Source organism: Chinchilla lanigera, unplaced genomic scaffold, assembly GCF_000276665.1.
Source record: "Chinchilla lanigera isolate Chin_1 unplaced genomic scaffold, ChiLan1.0 scaffold00049, whole genome shotgun sequence".
Taxonomy (NCBI): domain Eukaryota; kingdom Metazoa; phylum Chordata; class Mammalia; order Rodentia; family Chinchillidae; genus Chinchilla; species Chinchilla lanigera.
In genome coordinates, this window is record NW_004955450.1 from 16,089,312 (window position 1) to 16,106,361 (window position 17,050).

The 17,050-nt window shown below is 47.0% G+C and overlaps 1 protein-coding gene and 1 long non-coding RNA gene across 6 annotated transcripts in view; both read left to right on the forward strand.

The window, feature by feature from the left end:
• The window catches only part of LOC106149600 (translation initiation factor IF-2-like), a 90,290-nt gene that overhangs the window by 55,113 nt on the left and 18,127 nt on the right, over positions 1-17,050 (forward strand). The window lies entirely within an intron of this gene.
• LOC106149603 lies at positions 10,566-11,955 on the forward strand. The gene is made up of 2 exons (XR_001235907.1): positions 10,566-10,605; positions 11,600-11,955. It is a non-coding gene; the product is annotated as an uncharacterized LOC106149603 (long non-coding RNA).

Below are 17,050 nucleotides of genomic sequence, written 5' to 3' on the forward strand. Positions count from 1 at the left end.
CTTTTGCCACTGAGCTAAATCCCCAGCCCCTTGAAATCCTCTTCAATCTCGTTTTTCAGACCCCCCTCCAGCTTTCCTTGTTTAGTCACTTCTGTACAATTCATCATCTTTTGTTAAAATGGTATAGAAGTCCCTTGACCTAGCCGTTTCTTTGTTTTTTTTTTTTTCTTTGGAGCCCCTGCGCAGGCAGAATTAATATTAGTAAAATGTGTGCATCTTTTCTCCTGTGATCTGTTTTTTGTCATATTTGATCCTCCTCTCCTTTTCTGGACTTCAACCAGGATTAAACTTATACTGTGTTAAATGGCAGTGGTTTGCTTTTGACAGTGTACTACAGTGCTTTTCAAAAATGAGTAAACAGAAGCCAGCCGCGGTGGTGCACACCTGTAATTTCAGCCTCCTGGGAAGCTGAGGCAAGAGGACTGCAAATGCAACCCCAGCCCAGACAACGTAGCGTACAAATCACCGGGGCTGTTAAAGTGTAGACTCTGATGCACTTAGTCTTGGGGGCCTGGGACTCTGAGTTTCTCGCTGGATTGTGACCCAAGTTAATAGCAAGCCTCTCTAGCGCACATTAGAAGCACTTGGAGGCCTTGCTAAGACACGGACTGTGGGCTCTGACACCAGTGTCTGATCCAGCAGGTCTGGGCAGGGGCCGAGGACTCGCATTTACCAAGTCCTCCCCAAGTGACGGAGGAGCCTCTGGTCTGGAGCACTCTGAGAAGCAGTCCCTTTCTGTCCTCATGTAACTCAGCCAGTTGCTTAACTCCGCACCTCAGCTGGCTCATCTGTACATCCAGGATGATAACGCCACCAATGCCAGGGTCTCCTGGGAAGTGCCCTGTGTACACCACGCAGTGCCAGTCTTTCTTGCCATTCCTGTCACCCAGCTTTAGCCCTGAAATGAGGTCAGGCACCCGAAGAGCTCTCTCCTCTCCATGTGCCCTTCAAGGCAGAAGGTCCCCAGCTCTCCTTTTTGCTGTGCTGTTCTTCATTCAGCGCCTGGATGCGCAGGAAACCCTCCTACACAGAGAATGCCGCCGACCCTAATGAGGGCAACGTCATCTCAGGCTGCTGCAGTGAGACTGTGCCCCCAGCTTCCTCAGGGTCCGCTTGCTCTCTGAAAGCTCAAAGCTCTCCGCTCAGCTCAGAGCTCCCTGCTCAGCTCGGAGCCCAGGCGGCACTCTGTCTGAGTGCTTTAATCATGTGCAAGCCCGCAGGTAAAGGGAGGAAGTAAGCAGACCCTGCAGCCAGGCTTTTCACCGGCCTGGGGCGGCTGGGAGGGAGCTTACGGCCAGTGAGCGCTCCAGGCACATCTAGCAAAGCCAGAGACCCAAGGCAGTAACCAGTGTGCGTGCTGCAAGGTGGGACGGGGGGGACAGAGCAGGGCTCTAGGCTGGCCTGGGACGTGGAGTCTCCCGTGGCCTGCTGGAGGAGCCCCCCAGTTACTTGAGGAGGGGGACTGTTCGTTAGGGTGATTTTGATTATAAGTAACAGAAGTGTGCTTATCTTAGACTGAGCTGAAAGGGGAACTCTGTGTTAGAAGGGTTCCGGCTCTTTCACAGGATCCAGGGGCAGGAAGCAGCAGTCCTGCAGGGGGGCCACAGCAGGGAGCGAATCACGTCCAGACGCACCCTCTCCTCGCTTACCACCCCACGAGCCTTCTCTGCTTTTAGAGCCCACACAGGCAATGAAACAGGGCCCGTCCCGTGGCACCCCTGACAACACGCTTCACATTTTACCATCTGGTGAGTGGGTTTTTCTTGGTTTCCATTTCAAACTGCTGGGAAAGAAGCTCTGATTGGCCATCCTGGGTCAGGTGCCCAGTTTGGTCCAATCAGGTGTTGGAAGTGAAGACATTGTCTCGCACGGTTGTGGGTCCCAGTGGGCAGTGAGGAGCCAACACTCGCAATGGAGTAGGCGGACGCTCCGAGTGGACTGTCCTGGAGGAGGACCGAGCAAACGCCAAGGTTCCTTCTCACTTCTCACCTTTGTGTTCCACACTTGTTTTCTCCCAGCCCACGGCGGAGGGTACAGCAAGGATGGGACTGCGGTGATGGTTGTAGGTTTGGGCGGAGAGAATGCGGCGTGGCTGGCTCCTGGGACACAGATCTGTGACCACTTTGGAAGTAACACTTAGTTCTAGAAAGAGATGCAGTCCAGAGTGAGCCATGAGATTACCCTATGTCTTGGTTACTTTTCTCTCGTGGCTGAGACAAAATACCCAACGCCCAGAATGAAGGAAGGAAAAGTGTATTTAGCTCACAGTGTGTGGAGGTTTCAGTCCATACTTGGCTGGCTCCGAGGCAGAAGGTAGCAAAGCAACAAGAGCAAAGTAGGGAATGGCAGCCGAACAGCAAACAGCCAGAGCAAAAGGGAGGAATCTGGCAAGCAGCCTCTTTCCCTCCCTTACACTGTAAACAGGCTACCCCCACCTAAGGGGCGTGCAGCTCTCACATAATCTCCATGCCCTCCTCTTCCACAGGCTCAGGATGTATACAAAGTAAGCACCCTGGCTTCCTGCTGAGTCGCTTAGCCAAACCTCTAGACTCCCCAAGTTGACACAATGTATCACCCATAACACCCTACCTTATACCACTTTGGAGACCAGGGAATAAATAGCAGCCAATTCTCAGGCGGATCTTCCTATAACATGGAAGAGTGCTTCCCTGAAAACATGGTGTTTAAACACCAGGCAGACGCAAATCAATGGAAATCAAAGTCAGTGGCAGCCACACCCGCCCATGACCTTACTCTGTTTTCTTCATCCCCGTTTTCTTCCAGCTTTCCCCAGCGCATGGTTCTCAGAGTTTTGGAAACTGCAGGCACATTTTGTATTTCGCATTATGCAATGAGCGGTTTCCACGCTGCCTCCTCATCTTCCTGTCTTTGTCAGTGTGCCATCCTTCAAATTAAACATGCTGCTCTGTGCTCAGCACGTGATTAAGGTCTGATTTTAACCAAGAGGCTATGGAGAGAGAAGAAGCCTGCAGAAATCATGAGTCTAAGGAAAATCAACTTAGAAAGGAGAAAGCCCTGCTCCAAGGGCGCAGAGCTGCTTCCTCTCAGACCTGGGACTGGCTGTCATTCACTTTTCTCCAACGTACGTTTACAGTTGCTCACTGTTAGACAGCAGTGTCAGACAGCAGCGCCAGGGTTTCTTGTCCCTTCAGAACGCTTGGTCACCTTGCATGACCTAATTAACATTTGTTAGCTAGGAGCCATTTCTTATTTTTCTTAACAGAGGGCGGAGAGCTTTTCCAACTCTGTCCTGGAAACAGAGGTTGGGGGTCTGAAATGAAGGACAGCAGTTTTAAATCTGACTGGTTTCGTGCCTGGTGGATAAGTTGGCATGCAAAGGCACTCATGTTTCCCAGGTTGGGCTGGCTTTCTTGATGCCCTTTGCAAACTCCACAGGGATTTTAAGCGGTAAGTCTGGTTCGGAGCTTATGCAAGCTGTTAGTCACCTTTTCAGATGAAAAGCACCACAGGCTTATGCTTGAAAATGTTCCATGCTTCACTACAGATCCCTTTTGAGTAATTCAGCTATCGTATGATTTTGAGGGAGAAGTGATTGAACAGGTACATTTCAAAAACACATTTACATTTGAAAATAGGGGTTTTGTCAACTAGAAGAGCTATTCTTGAAAGGTACACACGCAGGGCACATTTCGAACAAGCAGAACAATTTAGACATGATAGCTACGACTTGCCCAAAACCTTAAAATAACGGGCACATTTGATCATGCACAATCCTGGACATGGATTGAATCTGACTGCCTGGTGTTTTGCCTGGGAAAATGTAGTGGAAAAGGAAATCTTGTCACTTCTGCATCTCCACAGATCATTCCAAAATATTCTAGGCCTGCACCAACCTAATTGTGAACACACATTTGACCAGAAACCAACCGGCAAAGTGGCCCCTGCTTCTGGTGCAGGGAAGAGGGAGGGCTGCCGTGTCAGATTGTTTGGATTGGTTTCTTGGTTCTCCCACTTACCAGATATGTGGAACTTGGTTGAGGTCTCAGCTTCCTTATCTACAAAATGGGAATATTCTTAAACTCAGAGTTGTTGTGTTAAATTGCATTGTCATGCAGTGCAACATCTTTCCAACTTGAATCTGCATAGAAATCACTCAAGACTACACGAAAACGCAAGGGGTGCTGCAGTAGGTCGAGTGTGGCCCCATGGTCCCCACGCTACACTTGGAGAAGAGGGCATGCAAAGTGCCCATGTCCTGAGCGCATCCAATCGGCAGTGTGGCTATTACTGTTCCTTGTTGGTCCCTCACCTTTTTTTCCTCGCATAGGACTGCCACCTTCTTTTCTTCTGCTCTTCGGAGCCCATCTGGATGACCCTTCTGTGTTTGCCACATTGCGTCAGGTGCTGGTGGCTGAACACACCTGTGCCCGGGGTGTGGCGTGTGAGTGAGGTGTGGAGCTGCTACCACAGTCAGATCCACAGTGGTATAACGTGGCACTGGGGGGGGTGGTGGTTGGTTGGATGCCATCTGAGACCTCCCTGGCCTGATGGAGCCTCTCTTTGACAGTCGACCATGGCCTCCTTTGAGTTACTTGACATCTCCTAAGTGACCCCTACGGGAGCACCTTGCCTTCAGCTCTGGGTGCTTCTGTGTCCCTCCCAAGGAATGCATGAGAGCTTTCCAGCTCTTCACATCACACGTGGACAGGGACACACAGGGCCCCCTCTCCGGCTTCTCCCTTCCTGCGCATACTGCACTGGCATCCCCACCTGTGGTAGCCATCTTGGGCAGGCAGACGGGTGTGGCAAGGTGGTCTCCCTTTGGGATCCCAAACAGGAAGGAGGTGGGACCTCCCTCGAGTTCGGCTTCCCTGTCATCCCACCCAGGATTCTGCCTGCCCCACACTCCACCCAGAGCTGATGCTCAGAAGCGAAGAGGGGCTCTGGGCAACTACTTCTCCTTAGCGTCATCCTTCCTCTAGGAAGGGCTTCTCTTTCCCCTTCCACCCATTAGACATTGCTCTATGTTGTATCTTTCTTCTTCTTTACTCCATGGTCTCTTTGTTCTGGGGAAATCCAACTACTCCTATTCCCTGAGGCAATAAATCCCATGTTCTAATCATAGCAATAGACAGGAAATGTGGAAATGGAAAACTTTTGCTTACTGAGAAGGGAAATTAAATTTAAAATATTTGAAAAATATTTATTATGTTTAGCACCTCATATAGAATAAGAAGAAAAAAAATGGGTCTCCTTTCTCCTTTCCTTTGTCCTTGGCAGACATTACTAATCTATCACACCACACAGCTTTGGACTCTTCTGAACACAGTGTTCCATTCAGCCAGAAATAATCAATAAGAGCTGGCTTTGGGGATGGAATCAAACCTGGGGATGATAGAGGAGCAAACTCCATATTTCATCTTTGAACAGGAAATGCAGCTTTAAAATCTGGAAGCTACATAACTGAAAATCATTTTAAAGTTTGAAATCATCACCATATTCCCACAGAATAATCATTCAGCCCCTGCTTAGCTAACTCTCATGATGGGGAGCTCTCTGCTCCCTGACTGTGAATTACATTTTTAGACTAAGTAGCTATACTAAAACCTGCTCCCTGCATCTTGCTCTTACTTGGAACGTATTCAACTACCATCTCACCGTCAGTCCATCAGATATCTGACAGCTGCCACCATCACTGCCCACCCCTTCATGTCCCTTCTCTGGGTTCAATCTCCCCAGTCCTTTTCAGTGGCAGAGTTTGGTCCCATTCATCTGCATGAAGGTTCTCCTCTGGATCTTTACCCCTTAAAAGCTACAAAAATAACTTTGGTGGATGGGATAACTGTCCTCCAAAGGCTGATGTGTCAAAGCTTTGCCCAAGTCTCCAGTGCTGTCAGGAGGGTATAGAACCTTTCAGACGTGGTCATTAGGAGTGTGTCCTTGCAGGAGGTCAGGAACCTCCACCCCTTGCTCTTCTCCTTTCTTGTCCTGGCTGTGAGATGAATGGTTTACCCCACACTGCTGCTGCTGTTATTGACGGCATCAGGACCAGTAGTGTTTTCCAGGTACTTCTTTGTCCCAGTCAATGACCTGGTCAAGACAATTGGTAGATGTGAAAGATCACCATTTATTTTAGGGCAGAAATAAGAAAAAGAAATGAAAAAGGGAAAAAAGCATCAAAGAAATGCTCAGGGAGAGAAGAGTGCTTGGAAGGGAAAAGAGAAGCTATGTCTTGCATGCAGAAGGGACTCCTGCAAGAGCAAGACACCAGTGGCCCCCAAGTCCATCCACCATCCTCTGACTTCTCTGAAGGCTGGCAAAGGCGGTCCCAGTTACCTCATGCTAGAAGGTTGCTATCAGGTGCCAGGTTCAGTGTGCTTTCATATCTGAAGGTTAGCACCGAGCGCAGGGCTCAGCTTGAGCCTATGTCAGGCTCAGGTGTTGCTGCTCTGTACCTGTGGTTAATGTCTGCTCAGCTGGTTGGTTGTGCTCAGCTGCACCAGCTGTGTTGCCGTGCCCTAGCCTCCCACTAAACTGTGAGGTGCTGACTCATCACAAAGGTGTGAGGCCAACCAGCCAGGGAGTGAAACCTCCAAAACTGTAAGCCAGGATAAACCTTTTCCCTTTACCAGCAGTTGAGCTTAGCTACATGTGACAGTACCGAAAGCTGACAAACATGCCAGAGGAGTCCTTTGCCCATTGGTTTTTGAAAATTTGAAGCAAAGGTTCATGTAAAAGTGTTGATTACTAGGATGTTTGAGTGTCCTCCACTACCCACAGCCCAACGCTGTGTTCTCAGGAATTCCAGGGTGTCTGTCCATTTTTACAAACTCTCCACATACATGTGCATGCTGTCTGTCTGTGTCTGTCTGTTTGTCTGTCTGTCTCTGTCTCTCTCTGTGGTGGGAATTGTCTCTCAGCTGTCAGAGTTGCAGCCTGTGCATGCTTATTTACTGAGAGACCCACCAAAGTGTTCTATCGAAATGAGAAGGTTGTGAGGAGGTTGTGCTAACTCCTCCTCTACCAGATGTGCCAGTGCTCCTGGCTTGGTGGCAAATCAAGTGAGGACTTATAGGCTAGGGTGTTAAGGAGACATCACTGGAAAGAACGATGATAATAAAAACAGCCCATCTGACAGCATGTCCTGTGCACCTAGCCATGTTTTGTGTGATTTACACAATGAATTAACATCCACGACTTCAGCTTCTTGCTAAGGTCATGAGTGATGGAACCAGCCCTCCCATACACCCTGGCAACATGAAGTAATTTTGTTGTCTGTAATAACACCCAACTCATGTCAGAACACAGAAGGAGGCAAATTGACTGAATGATAAAGCACAAAATTCCAAATTTTATGGCTAATGTTTTTCTGTGTCAGTTTTTTCATTTGTAAAATGATGCTAAGATGAATCAGTGGTGCTGTGTATATAGACATATATGGTAGTAAAGGTAATTCTTTCCCTACTCCTCTTCACAATTCCCACTCCAAAACACACAATGTCAGTTGTTTGAAAATCATTCATTTGGATTTGTTATTGGGTTTTGTTCTACTATGAAGTGTTTCAGCGGATAGAGCAGGTCCTCTCTGCCTTCTGTGCTGTGTTCCTAAGAATTCCTATTGCTATCTCATTTAAAAATGTCTCTGGATTTCCTTCTTCTCCACCCAATAGCTACACATGATTTCAAGTTTCCACTAAGCCCACCTCCTTCATGAATCCCCTGACTGCCCCACCCACTTTGAACTCTCCTCTGCCTTCATGTGAACCAAGCCAGTTGTATCCCATCAGTCAATGTTTTTGAGCATTTATTATGTGCCTAGGGTGATTCTAGGTCCAGATTTCTCACGTAGCACCATTGGCAGCTTGGGTAGGCTGACCCTGTGCTGTGGGGCTGTCTTGTACACTGTAGGATATTTACCAGCATCCTGGCCTCTAGTCTCTCGGTGCTGCTAGCACCTACTACCTCCCAGGCTTGGCCGTCCAGTGGTGTCCAGACTCTGGGCAAAGTTGCTCTGGCAGAGAAACATGGCATTGGGTCTGTGGAAGAACCCTGGCAGAGCTTCCGAGGGGCATCCGCTGAGGGCCTCATAGGCTACTTAGGAGTCATGAGTTGGGAGATGGACGATTCATTATTAAATTAGGAAACCCACGGAAACCTAATTTTAAGCTGACTTTGTGTAGGGGAGGAGTAGAGAGGAATAGAACCAACCTTTAGTAGAAAAGGTAGAAGAGATCTTTCACTGGAGGAGAAGTGCAATGTTGAAGTAAGAAAAATCGTAGTTGCTCTACCCTGTGTGTCCCAGATAAGAACGACTCTTAAGAAGTTATTATTTTTCAAGTAGGGAAAGATTCGTTAATGGAGAAAAAGCAGCCATACGTCTCAGCATGAAAGACTAACTCTAGCAAGTGACAAATCTTCTGTCCAATTCCACTTACGAATTCCACTCGAGTCTCGATAGATCTGAGGAATTAAATGGTTTCTCAGATGAATCCATAATCCATTGTCACCCTGGACACATTTAATAACAGATGCGGGGAGTATAAGATTAAGAGACACAGCCTTTCAGTCTTTTCCCAAACAGTTTTATTACTGAAATGATGCATGCGCTGGGAGTCATCGAAATTGATCATAGGTGATTTATGTTTCTTGAGGACAGTGCTTTTGAGATTCTTCTCCTCGGTTGTTCAACATCGGTTGTCCAATGAAAGTTGCCATTTGTTTGATGAAGAATTCATTCAATTTTCTAAGAAATTTACAGTCCTGAAAACATTCTAAAGTCTGCAGGGATCCGAGAGGTAACTGTGTGCTGGTTTCAGCCAGTTGTGTGTGGTTGAATATATAACGCAGTACAGCTAACCTGAGGCACCGTGTGACAATCAACAGCGGTCATGGTGTGCTGAATGTGAGATTCATTATTAGCTCAGTGTTAATAAGCTGCAACAAGAAGCAAGACCTAAATCAGTTTGGGGAAGGCGGAACCAGGGGTGGGAGCCTTTCTGCTGGGTTTAGCAGCAGCAGGCTCTAGATTGAGCTGGATGTCAGAGCTGCCCTTAAAGCTTGAGGGAGAATCCAGCCAAGCTCGAGCAACTTTCCTCTGTGTCCTTTGTCTTGTGTGAAGTGGAGATGATTAAAGTGAAAGCTGACTTCTATCTTACTGAGTCTTAGCACTACTGGACTGGAAGAAGGTGGAGGGTCATGTGGTTTAGTTCCTCACTTTATAGATGTGGAATTGCAGGTCAAAAGTGGTGACATCAGAATTGTCGTAATAACATTAGCCTATGCGGAGTGTTGTTTGCCGGGCTCTCTGCTGAGCGCTCTGCAGACGCTGCCTGGCTTCTCCTTCTGAAGTGGTCGCTGTTACTACCCCGTGGCTACTGACGAGGAAACTGCAGGTCAGAAAAGCCGGCCACTTGCTCAGAGTGATCCTCACAGCTAAGTGGGCAGTGTTCAAGCCAAGGTCCCCTGTCTCAGCAGGGCCCTGCTCTCACCTTTCACTGGGCTTTCTTATCTGCAAAGCCTGTTTCACTCTTCCCTGACCCCTCTCCCTCCCTTTGGAACAAGAGCACTTAGCACTTGGACTGGATCAGGTCCGGCCCCGGGATCTGGGAAGGCAGCTTCTTGCGCTCTGGAGCTAACAGCCCATGAAAGATGCAAGTGCAGAAGAGGAGTGGATTAATACTTTGTAGCTCCTGTCCCTCTCAAAAGCAGCACATGAGGAAGGGCCTTGGGCCCAGAGGCTTGGAGCAGCCATTGGTACCTTCTGTAGGAAGCCTGTCTGGACAGGGTGAAAGGTCAGACTGACCCTGGATGATATGTCTAGGAGATTAACTCTTTCAGCGTCCGCATGAGTGAGATCCTGGGGAGTTTATTTTTCCATAGCTGGTTCATTTCACTTAACATAATGCCCTCCAATTCCATCTGTCTTCCCAGATGGCAGGATTCCATCCTTTTATATGGGTGAGTAGTATCCCATCATGTATACACACCACACTTCCTTTATCTGCTTATCTCTAGGATAACCTAGGTTGTGCGATGGACACTCAAGCTCTTTCCGCTGCTTAGCCTTTGTGAATAGTGCTGCCGTGAACATGGGTGAGCAGATGTCTCTTCACCATGCCAATTTCATTTCCTTTAGATACACCAAGAAATGGGATTGATGGACTGTATGGTAGCTCTACTTTTACTTTTTTTGAGGAGCCTCCATTCGGTCTTCCGTAAAGGCTGTGCTAATTTAAACTCCCACCCACATCACCCGAGGGCTCCCTTTTCTGCGCGTCTGTATAAACATTTCTTATCTTTCGTCTTTTTAACAGCAGCCATTCTTGCTGGAGTTAGGTGCTGTCTTGTTGCGGTTTGGATTTGGATTTCCTTGTTGCGGACCATTTTTTGTATACCTATTGGTCATCTGTGTACTTCTTTTAAGAAATATTTATTTAGTTCTACTGCCCATTTTGTTAGATGCTGCTGCTGAGGATGTGTTGATGTGAGTGTATCACATGTATGTGAGTTAGCTGGTTGCTAACTTGTCAGATAATGATTTGTGAATGTTTTCTTCCATTCTGTAGGTTGTCTCTTCATTCTGTTGAGTGTGTCCTTTGCTGTGCAGATGCTTATCTGGCCAGGGTAAGTGCCTAGGCAAAGCAAACCCACATGATATACAAACACAGCTATTGTATGGCCTAGACTTTTTGGAACAGACCGGCTTCAAAAACAGTATTCTCTTTGCTTTTTCCCGTAGGTACACTCATACCTGTCAGATTATGTGCTCTGATATTTTGGTTTAGAAAAATGGGCAGCCCAGGAAACATGCCAATTTGTTGTCTCACAGTGGCTGGACTCTCACTGTATGTTTCTTTCCACTTCCCAAGAGATTTGAGACCCTGAACAAAAACATAGCAAGCTGTGTGGAGACCAAGGATATAGCAGAGCGAGAGCTTTATTAAATTAGTGTCTTTGGCTGACCTGCTGCAGATGTGTGGGTAGATCTGTCAGAGTTCTCCAGAGAAATAGAAAGTAGGAGAGATTTCAAGGAATTTGCTTCTGCAGTCATGGGGCTGGCAAATCTGAGGCAGGAAGGACAGCTGGAGGGGAGTGGGTGTCACAGTCTTGGGGGATACTCTTTCCCTCCTCAGAGAAGCCCCAGTTTAGCTCTCAAGGTCTTCCAACATATGAATGCGGCCCACTGACATTAATTAAGGGCCCTTGCCCTTGCTTGCAAATCAACTGACTGTGGAGGGTAACTGTCTCTACAGAATGTCTTCACACAGCGCCTATGCTAGTGCCTGATTAATAACTGGGTGCTGTAGCCTCGCCATGTGGACCCATAAAGCCAAGCATTGCAGCGGGCAAAATTGGAACTGCTTATGACTTGTCCCAAGAGGATAATCAAAGGGACAACAGCAGGTTTTGACATATCCCACCCATGTGGGAGCAGGGTTATCTTCCTGCTCTTACCACACCCAACAAGGGGCGGCCATCACCCATTAACCTGTCAAATCCAGTGGCTTAAGTGAGAAAGATGCTGGATGTGTCCCCAGGAGGGAACCTTGCTTTTGTCCCCAGCAGAGAGGTGTGTGGATAACCTTTTCCCTTCCCTGTCCCTCTTCCCCTTCCACAGGAAAGGGAGTCTTCATCTGATTGGTGTTGGGAGAGGGATCAGCTGTGGGCCTGAACACCCTACGTGTTCTTTCTATGTTCGCTGTGAATAGGAGACGCTAAGTGCCCCTTACCAGGCCGCTCTCCTGGACGGCACTTGCAGCAGCAGCCTCGGGGGAGGAGACAGCAGCTCCCCCGTAGGAAGAGCTGGCTCACCGCCACACACTACTAAAGAAGTGAGCAGCCCTGCACATTCAGGTTCACCTTGGCCACCGGCACTGTCCCCGTGGGACCTGGGGGGAAGTGGTGCTGGTGTGAGCATCACGATGACACCTTTGCTCCTACCTCTGCGTGAGAAATAAAGCTGTTTGTCTCTGACCCCAGAGTCTCATGTCTTCTGCCAGCACCCATGAGGCAGGTACAGGGTGCTTTGTCAGCTTACAGGTAGGATAAAATCTCAGGCCCTTCACAGTGTCTTAACAGTAAGCCCCTTCGTTTCCTGCAGGTGATGGCTTTCCATACTTACTAGCCTCACTGCCCATCTATACAAGCAAGCTAGCTGTGTGAAGCTCTAAACTACAGACTGAACTTCCCCAGGGGCAGGAGCTCACCGAGGGAGGAAGCAGTAGGACCTGCTTCAGTGTCCTGCTCTGTCTTTAAGAAAGCAGAAGCACTGATTCCCAAGTGGCTTAGATTCCGGAGGGGTTAAGAAGAGAACCTCTAAGCTTTTCTAGAAACCCCCAGTGAATGGTGTAGCCAGATCTGCACTGGGACCTGAGTGCTACTGTAGAGAAAGAAGCTCTGCTCTCACGGCGCTGATAGTGCGATGGGCGGGGGGCACAAGTGCTCTGGGCTGCAGAGCTGTTTGCTGACCACCACATTTAAAAAAATTAACTCTCTAAAGTCACATTTTAATTGCATTTATTGGATATAGGTGATTCCTAAGTTTGTAACAGCAACACATTTACAAACTATCTCTTGGCAAGGGTTATCTTAGCGATTGTTAAGCTCCTCATTACATGTTGATTTGTATCAAATTCATTCAGACAGTGCCTCATCTCCATGGTTCTGGGGTAACTTCTGGTCCGATGATACCTTATATCATAATCCGGTGAGCCAGGCAGAATATAGCATTAAATTTTAAATTAGAACATGAATTTTAAATTACTCAAAGTAAATGATGCGTACACTAGATCTTTAAATTCAGTCCAAAATTCTACTTTTATTATATTTTTCAGCAAGTGCATTCAACATACCCCAAGTCTCAGACCTACCGTCTACTCACCAATGTTGCCCATCACCGAGCCAATGACTATGAATATAAGGATGATGAAAAATAAACTTTTCAAGTATTCCAGGCTTGTAAAGGGAGAAATGTAGTGCTGAGGCAGGAAAGGAGAAATAAGATAGGCAAAACGGAGACAAGGGGCTTTCACAGGTAAATGGATGTAGCTGGAGACCATATTCATAAGTGAAATAAATTAGAGCCACATGTGTGGACATCGTATTGCCTCCCTCGTGTGAGAAGCTGAAAGAGTAAATAAGATCCAAAAGGTACAGTAGATATTGTGAAATGGGAAGAAACTGTTCAAAAGGAAAGAGAAACTGGGATGGGGGAAAGGAGAAAGGAAGGAAGGAAAAGGAAAAAAAATATATACACAAGACAGTTGTATATATTAAGTTGTATATATTGTATATATTATTGTATACAATATATTTTATATATTAAGATAGCTGTACTACTAATTTCTCTTAGTTCATTGAAAAGAAAGGTTTGTGCTTATATTGTTTGATCAGTTTTTCATGCCTATATTTTGTAATATGAGGAACTACTTTGAAGATAACAATATGCAATGTACTAACCACTATTTCCTACTGCCTTGCTTTGAAATTTTATATCATTGTTTTTTCTCTTTAAAGTTAAAAAAATGGAGACAAGGACAATTGTAATCTTATAATTGTTTTTTTTTAAATAAAAACTGCAGGTTCAGGACACAAGGTCCTTAGCAGGCCACTCCCTTATAGCTATAAACAGGCCTTTTTCACCTGTGAGTACACCATCTTTTCTCACCTATAAAATGGGCCTTGCCCTACGGATGAGCTATAGCTCTGCCACCAGCAATGGCTGTCACCTTACCCTGTAGAAAGAGCTGCCTCCTTACCTCTGTAAATTTAATCCCCTCTTACTATAGATGCACAGATTCTACTAATTTGTACCCCTGAGTCCTCCATAAATATACTCAGCCCCAGATTCTATTGCCCCTCTCTCTGTCTCTGTCTCTGTCTGTCTGGCCCACACTCTATTTTTTTAAGCATGTATTTTTAAGATCCTGCCCAATAAATCCCTTTATGCCTCTTACTGATGTGTCCTGAAAATTCCTTTTCTGTGATGGAAGTCTGCAAAGCTACAACTGCTTTGGGACTTCCTTGGACCCTGCCCAGTGATATTTCCAGCCTGCATATGAAGAAAAAGCTAAAGTTTACAAAAGTTTGATTAATGCCTACCACCTAGTTATGAATGCAGTAGCCTTCAGAGTTAAGTAGGTTTTGAAGAACACAAACTTTCTTTTTGACTGTTGAAGTGCAAAAATTAAGCCTCTACATTCCTACGTGGGAGCTAGAAATCCAAAGTAACAGACGCCCAAATATTATTTATATTTTTGCTGTTATCCATTCCATATCTGAAATTAAGTATATAACAGAAAACACAATCCAATTTGGAAACAGCTCTTGGGTTCCTACTACACACAAAGACCTGGGGGGGTGGAAGGAGAGATCCATGGCCTTGAAGCATTCACAGCTGAGAGGACATTAACTGTCGCCATGGATTTATGAGTCTACTTGCCAGGGAAGAGCCTCCCTTTCCACATAATGACTCTTTTACGGTTTCTGTGGTGTGTCCATCAGCAGTATATTGGGTACAGTATTTCAGGGTTAATCCAGATTGTCATTCAAGCTGTCCATACCGCGGGAATGAGCAAAAGGCTGAGTGGGAGGGGTGAGGAGAGGAGAGAGGGGGACCAGCAAGAACAGAGACCAGCTCTGGGCTGTGTGTGTCTCATTCAGCAAATTCACAAAAATCCCAGGAAGTGGGTATTATTATCCTTCCAGTCTTTTTAGCAGTTGACAACAGTAAAGCTAAAAATGGGAAAACATTTTCTTAAATCCAGAAAAAAAAAATGGCAGAGATGGGACTTAAGGCCCAGGCAACACCAAAGCTCCGGTCTTTTCTCCTACACTATACTCACCACTTCTCAAAAAGCGGTGTGTGTGTGTGTGTATGTGTGTATGTGTGTGTGTATATGTGTGTGTTCGGAATCAAGCAAGCACATCAGCAAGTGGGAAATTAGAACGCAGTGAGTGCTCTGGTGCTTCACATTGGAAAACAAGCTGAATAGTGATTGGTAGAAATACAGAAGGGATCACAGCAGTGGGGGCTAACAGAGTGGCGTCAAAAGCCATTTCAATGCTGAGATTTGACTCCTGTGAAGATACAAGTAGAAGCATCTATTTCCGTCTTCTTGGGGTCTGCAACATACGCTGTGCCGTGACGGTGGCGTCCTCTGAACAGATAATGGGAAAACCCAGGCTCAGGGCCCTCATTCCTCTGGAGCAGTGGTGGCAAACCTGCAGCCTTCATCACTGCGGGCTGTTAGTGTCCCTGAAAGCTCTAAAAGGTTCCCCTTCATGACGCTATAGCCCATCAAGAGGCACAGCAATTCACCCCACAGAAGACTTGATGTGTATGTGTTCTCCACCTGTTTCCTCCACTGAGGATAAAATCCCTGCAGATCAATCATGTCAGCTTCATCGTTTAAGACAAAAAGCCTTCTTAGCTTTGAAGAAGTTTCTGTCTCTCAGGCAAAAGGCACAGCCAGATCTTTTTGGCTTTTGACTCGGTTATGGACCGAGTGTGTCTTCCCCCAAATTCACATGAAGTCCTAACCCCCAATGTGACAGCATGAAGAGGTAGGCTCTTTGGAAAGTGAATAGATTTAGATGAGATCAGGTTGGTGGAGCCCTCATGATGGGATTTAGTACCCTTAGAAGAAAGAGGAGGGGGAGGGAAGGGGGGAGGAGGCCAGGTTGTTTTCTCCACCAAGGATTGCAAAGAAGATCGGTTTCTTGAACACAGAAAGGCAGAGCGAAGGTGGGAGATATTGTAGTTTGGACCTTGACTGTCCTCCATGTGCTGAAGTTTGGTGCCCAGGGTGGTGACAGTGGGAGCTGGTGAAGCATTTAGGATGTGGATGTACTGGAAGGTCTTAGGTCAGTGCCCTTGAAAGGGATTGTGGGATGCAGGCCCTTTCCCTGCCCTGTTCTGCCCCCTGGCTCATGACGTAAGCAGTTCTTCTCTCCCATGGGCTCCCATCCTGATGTGCTGTCTTGTTACCAGCTCAAGTAACAGGACCAATAAATCATGGACTGCAATCTCCAAAGCCATGAGCCAAGGTAAACCTTTTCTCTCCGTAAGTTACTTATCTTGGATACTTTATTATGGTGAGGAAAAGCTAGCACAAGAGAAGGGTCTCTGACATGGCGGGATGGGGAGACTGGGTCCCGTGGGTGTGCATGGGGCAGGAGCTGCTGAGCGCCTGCGGCTGTGGCCTGGGAGCCTGAGCCTGCAGCCTCGGGGGCTGAGCTGAGCTCTGTGGGAGTACAGCTCCTCTCAGTTCTGAGGGCCACGGCCGAGAGTATTACCAAATGGCATGTTGAGGTGGACTGTGGACACCAGATCTCAGCAAGGGGCTGGGAAATTGGATGGCACTGACAGGTAACACTTTGCGAGGTGATTCGGTTTAGGTGAAATCATTAAGGTGGAGCCTGCACTCTCTTTGAACTCTTTCATTTTCCTTTTGGTTTTCTGAAACAGGGTCTCACTATGTAGCTCAGGCTGACTTTGAACTCCCTGTGTGGTCTAGACTGGCTTAGAACTCATGGCAATCCTCCTGTCTCAGCCTCTTGAACTCTTGAAATAAATCTGTAGAGTTATTCTGTTTGATTGATTTTTAAACTATTCTTACTAAGGAGACTCAGGAGCCAATCCAAAGGGGAGGGCCTGACAGGGTGAATGTGAGGAGAAAGTGTTGCCGGGATTATTTGTATGAGGAAGTGGAGGAGCCCTCCATTCCCTGGCAGGCGTGGTCTCCTCTCTCCTTGATGGAAGAAAATGGTGGAGTCTGAGAGGAGCAGCCACTCAGCAACACCTGAGGCTTTACCACGGCTTTGCAGACCTCCACAGTCTTTGTAGGAAGCTTGGTACTTTTATTTCACTTAGTCCTAGGGCTCTCACACTCGGCATCTCAAGAACAGAAGAGAATTCTCGATGGAAGCCTCATTTCAATTCTGAAGGATGGTTATTCTTGGGGGAAAGTGCGCAGATTTGTGTATTTGGCACTTAGAAACAACAGCAGTCACAACAACAGTAGCAGCAGCACCAACAGCAGCAACAAGAGGAAAACAGAGACCTGTT